The sequence below is a fragment of the Corvus hawaiiensis genome, chromosome 7 (assembly GCF_020740725.1).
Source record: "Corvus hawaiiensis isolate bCorHaw1 chromosome 7, bCorHaw1.pri.cur, whole genome shotgun sequence".
NCBI classification, from domain to species: domain Eukaryota; kingdom Metazoa; phylum Chordata; class Aves; order Passeriformes; family Corvidae; genus Corvus; species Corvus hawaiiensis.
Window position 1 is genome coordinate 12,144,645 of NC_063219.1, and position 6,000 is coordinate 12,150,644.

Consider the following 6,000-nt stretch of genomic DNA (forward strand, 5'->3'; position numbering starts at 1 on the left):
TGGGAGCTCCCCAAAAGGGGGCCAAGGGGCTCCTGCTCAGAGAAACTGCACAAACAGCAGCATCTCAGCCTGATGGGGAGAGCAGGGGGTCTGCTGAGCACTGTCTGGAGAGCGGTTCGGGGCATGCGGCTGCCGGCCTTGTGCGAGGCAGGTTTTCCCAGGCAGCTAAACCCTCTCGATTGTCAGTGCTGAAATAGATCCCTTTAGGCAGCCATTTGTCCCACCTGTTTTAGCTGTGCACTTCAGGAGAGGAACAGGTTTATCCCAACAGTACCTGTTGCATGCCGTATCTTACAAGTATTTATAGTAGAAACCCTTAAAGGAAAACCAAACTTTTGTCTGCATAAAAGACAGCTGTCTGTGACAGCTTGCTGCAAGGTGTACACTTGAACACAGTCATGTGATGTATCTCTAGGGTCATTTTTTGGGTTCTTTGAGCAAGAAAATCCAAGGAAGCTGGTGGGTATTCAGGTTACCGTGCAAAGACGGGCAGATGCTTGCATGTAGCTGCTGTCTGCAAAGAACAGTTTTGTCATAATAAATGATTGAATCATGAAATGATTTTGCACATCTGCAAAACCAAAGGACAGGGAGAATGGGTGGCTTTCAGTCTCACAGCCCTTGTGCTCACTGCCTCAGGCACTGGGGCCTGAGGTGGACTGTGGCTCTGCCATGGGGTGACCAGCTGAGAGAACCCCCTGTTACAAATGCCATACACTCCTATCCTGAGCCCGAGTCGCAGAGAAAGCCACAGGGAGGAAGTGGAGACCTGTCAGGAAGCTGAAGGAAACACATCTTCTGGTGTGTGGTACTAACATTACAGCCTGGCCTGATGGGAACAGGACAATAATCTGCAAGATACTGAGGCAGGCACAAGGACAGTTTCCTGAAATTTGGGAGGTCAGCACTGGGGGTCCTAGGGTGTCTCTGCTTTCCCACATAACATGTTTCAGCCCCCACAGTGAGGCAAATTAACCTTTTCCCTGGGACTGGCTATGCTTTTACAGCACATCATGAATCCTCTATTTCCTGCTTCACTGAAAACAGTTCCACCTTCTCCTGGGAAAGGGAAATTGATTGTAAGAAATTCAAAGAACAAAAGCTGAGCAGGTGGCTTTCTAGATTATACACTTTTCTTGGCAAGAGCTGCTTCTCTGAGCAATGTGCCTGCCTGCAAAAGAGAAACACCAAGAGCACTCTAATTCCCTGGGACAGGAGCAGCAGCAGCTGGAGAGTGAAGGCTCTGCAGAGTGAAGCTGAAAGGATGAATCTGTTTAACTGCACATCCCATTAAAACTGGCGGCTGGACAGAAAATTGCCTCCAACGGCATCCAGAATGGCTGAGATGTCAGACAGGGATTTAGGGCCCTTGCCTGTGTGATTATGTCTTCCAGAGAGACTCAGTGGGGAGCACAGCCCTGCCTCTGCCTCCTGCCAGGGCGCAGGGTCAGCCCTTGAGCACGGACAGAGCGGGGCAGTAGACCTGGCACATGCCCTGCTCAGCACTGGGGATGATGCATGGGCACAGGGGAGCTGCCAGAGGGGTGTGAGCAACCTCTGAGCTCATGCTGTACTTTAGCAAGTGAATGTCTTCATCTTGGAAAAGGCACCTCAATCCTGTGAGGTCCCTGCTGAGCCTTTGGTTTGTGCCAGATGGCAGTGGAATAGGCCATAAAAGCACCATTTTTGTAGTGCCCATTCAAGGAAAGGAGAGTTTTGTCCTCTTTAATGGAGGAGCTCCCTCTGGCCTCCTGTGGCTGGGACTGTCATTATTTTCACAGTATTGTACCCTGCAGTGTTTCTGCTTCCCGCATCCATCAGGTGGGGCAGCATGAGCTCCCTGGACACACGAAGGACATGGAGACAGTGCTGAGTTTGGCTAGTGGGGACCTGAGGTATGTGGCAGAGCAGGGAATCAAACTCCTCCCCAGGAATGCAGTGCAACTCTTTGCCTTTCCCATGCAGCCCCATCCTCTGTGAACTACCAAGTCCAAGGTAAACTTTTAACCGCAGGGTTAAGCTTTTCTTTAAGACAGATGAGAGAGAGATGGAGAGGGATTAAGGTAATTAATGACATCAGTCTGTCTTTCAAATATAGGTTGTTTTGTGAGTGATTGGACAGAAACTTCTGAAAGCAGAATTTAAGCAGGCATAAGATTAGCCAAGATTAGTAAGGATTTCTGCCTGGTAGCCTAAATCTAATATCTTTCAGTTAGTAATCCTTCTTTCAGGTCAATGAATCTTCTTTAAAGAAGGAAAAAATATAGGTTATCCAAGAGTTCAAGAGTTTCACTTATCATGTGAAAGGGATTTAGAACTGTTTCCAGTGCCTAAACTGCTTCCAACATTTAAGGGAACCTATACTAGTCTCTCAGAGGAAGCCACAGAGACATCTTCTCTTGTGCTATGCTGATGCTCATATGGAGAGTTGCCCAAAAATGCTTCAGGTACAGAATTTTCCTGGTCCCTTGATATAATGGTATCTGAGCTCATCATTTATGATGAGATCACATACTTTTTTTTCCTCAGAGATAGTTCTACATGGAAACCCCAGTCTGCATAGCCTGAGCACATGCTACAAGTCAGCAGTCTATGTGGACCAATGGCTGCCCTTTGCTTCAGTGAAACTGCTCGTGTATCCCACTGATGGTGGGAGTTTTGTGCTGAAGGGGAGCACAGAAAACCAAAGGTTTCGTGCAGCTGAAGCACTTTCCCACCAGGGGTAGGACATCCCTGCAAAGGGCTCTGCACTGGCAGTGGTGTGCTGTGAGCTGGGCTTCACGTGTGAGGTGCCTTGTGTGAGCCTGGGGAGGATTGCAAATGGCCTTCATGACTGTGTTCCACTTCCCAGTGGAGGAGGTGCGCCAAAGTCATGTGCCACATGGACCCTCACTTCATGGAAAAGAGGCTTCTTTAACTGTAGATGAACTGATGATCTTCAGGTGACTTCGCTTGACTGAGACAAGAGTGTCCTTTCCACAGAGCATACATGTCATTTCATCCCATAGGCATTTCCTTGGGTCATTTCTCTATTCATCCTGCAGGCTTGATCCCATTCTGTTTATTTGCAAGAGCTGAGCTAATGCTGCAGGTACTCCCATGCTGCAGCAAGCCTTCATTTAAACCTCACGGGCAGATATTTGTGTTAATGTGTCGGAAGTCAGGTTTGTGAAGGGTTACAATGTGAGCACAAGCAGTGACTGTGACTCAGCTGCTGTGCTGTAACTTGGTTGCCTGTTTGTACACCAAGAAACCTAAGTTCTGTTTCCCAGTCGCTGAATGGTGTTCAACATGGACAACTAAAATAGCCTAGATTTGAAAATTAATTAAAATCAACATAATTAAGGCTAAAGTAGTTTTGTATATGAGTATCCCCAACAACATTTGATGCAGTTTAGCAAATTTCCCTTTAGTTCAGGCCTTTAGTTAATGGAGACTAAATTTCTTGTTTGACAAGCACTGAGCTGGTGAACTGCCCATGGTTTCAGGGCAGCTCCCAGTGGGTTAATGCACGGCTGCTGCTCAGCAATGGAAAACTGGCAGCAAGGTGAGAGAACAGGGCTGTTAACTAAAATAAAGAAATCCCTGACTGTTTTGTCAGTGTAATTGCTCGTACTTTGGTTGAGCTGTATGGCAGTGGTTCGTTTCCCAGCTCATCCCCAAGGCACAGATGATGTCAGTACCCCACTGGAAAATCAGCTGGTGCACTGCTGAACTGGGTGGCAGTGTGAGCACAGAAGGTTATTGCACAGTTAGTCCCCAGCAGTCAATGTGGTGCTGTGCTTTCATCACTCAAGTCTTGCCAAAAGGAAGAGAGGAACACAGGTGCTGGCTGGTGGTCAGGGCTCTCTCAGTTCACCACCCACCATCCTCCCTGTTTCCAACATCTGGAGAAGCCTGTCCATCATCGAAGAGTAGTGTCTCTCCCTCACAGAAAAGCAACCACTGAGGAGGCTGCAGCAGCAAGAACACAGCTTGGGGACCTGAGCCAGCCCATCATCACATCCAGGCATGTGACTTCCTCAGTGCCTCCGTATCCTCTGCCACCAAGGTGAGGGCAGTATCTCCCAATCCTCTGTCAGGTGAACTTGGCTGCTTCCCATGACCTCTGGAGAGCACCTTTTCTTGCCTTCAGCTCAGAGGGAGGTTGGGGATAGCATAGATGCACCTCAGCGAGGAAGCCTTACTCTAGATTTCGTGGGGAAGCACATTGTTCAGCCTGGAGTTTCTGGGTTTTGTACATTGCTCAGCCTGACCCACTGCTGAGCTGGCAGCCTGTCCCCTGCATGAGCAGCTGAGATATTTTCTGTGCTAGGTGAATGCTCTCCCAGCTCTGAAGGGGTTGTTCATCCCTCTGCTTGGTAAGGCTTTTGCACTTGTGTTTTCTTCTGAATCAGAGTTTGGTGGTGCACACCACTCAGTTGCTGCTACTGAAATTCAGGCAAGCTGGAAAGCCCACACCACGTATACAGGTAAGGTGTGATAAAATGAGCCCTTTCTATGACCTATGTAAAGAGAAGTCCCAGGAATTGTTTTCCACTCTCTCTCTCAAATCATGAGGGCATGTGAATTACTGCTGACTGACAGAGGGGAGATGAGAAGGGACACGACTCTCCTGGAGGCCTGGAGCAAACACAGTATGTTTTCATTCTGTGGAGAATAGCTTGTGCTGTGACTATGTGGAAAATAAGGCATGAATTTCTCACCTTGACTTCCAGATTGTACTGGTGAAGCCTTCCTGGATGAGGCAAAGCTGAACAAATGTGATTAGTTTGAATCCAACCTACCTTTTCATTGTACTCTGATGCAAACATGAAACCAGTTGTGCAGCGGTGGCATGATCTTCAGCCTGCTAATTTTTTCAATATTTATTTTTACATTGTTTCAGATGCATTTAAGGGAATATAATTTATTTACCACCCATCTGGCATCTTTATCTGAACTTAATATTCATCTGCGGTTTGAGTAAAATGAGTATTTCACACTTTAAATTATGCATGCACGTTGTGAATGATGCCAGCAGTGCTGGCATCTCAGGCTCAAAGACCTGTGCAGTTACCTGAGTTTCACACATATTTTGGTGTTTCCTAGAAGATGATGGGAAATTTTGCTGGCCTGCCAGAGAGCCATGCCTGGCTGCAGCAGACCATGTCCTGTGGGATGCTGATGGGGAGGCTGGCAGAGCTGACCTGTGCTGGGAACTTAAGAGCCTCCTCCTTGTATACCAACTGTGAGCCCTTTGCTTCCCCTTCAGCAACACTGGGCTTTGCTGCTCCTCTCCCACCTCCATTTTCCCCTGGTTAGCAATTTCCTTACTGCTTTCTGGGTTTAATTCTCCCCTCTCCCTTTCCTTCTCCCCCAGTGAGCAAGGTGCTACTCCCTGGCAGTTGCCATAGAGATAAGAGCCTTATCTCTGCCTCTGCTTTTCTCTTCTGCCCCTCTGGCTGAGCCAGCTGCATCATCCCAAATGTGCCAGCCTGCCCTGCTCCCTGCCACATGAGCAGGCTGTTCTGCAGAATGATGAGCTCAGTACCCCTGTCCTGGGAGGGATGGCTGAGCCATTATATTGTACTTCAGACTCCCAGGAAGTTGCACTGATTGGTGCAGAGTAGTGAAGGACACTGAATCTCATCCTATGCATGACTGGACCCAGTTTCCACTGGCTCTTCCCAGCTCTGTGCCTTTAAATCTCAATCCACCTTCTACCTTCAAGCTGCCAGGGACCCTGGTCTCCTTGGGTGCAATGGCCAGAGCAGAGTGCCAGTGCCTGTGAACACTAGAGTGCCATGAACCCCTGCTGGGTGGGGTGTGCAGGACAGAGGCAGTGAAGGAACAAGGGACATCACCAGGGTCAATCCTTTCATTTCCCTCCCTCAGTGCCCTGGCTGTGACTTCAGGTTGCTGCAATCTGTAGCTGACTCACAGCAGCACTGAGAGATTCAGTGCTGATGACTGGCTGAGAGAAGAGAGGTAACTGGTTTTTCTCCCAATCTAATCTTA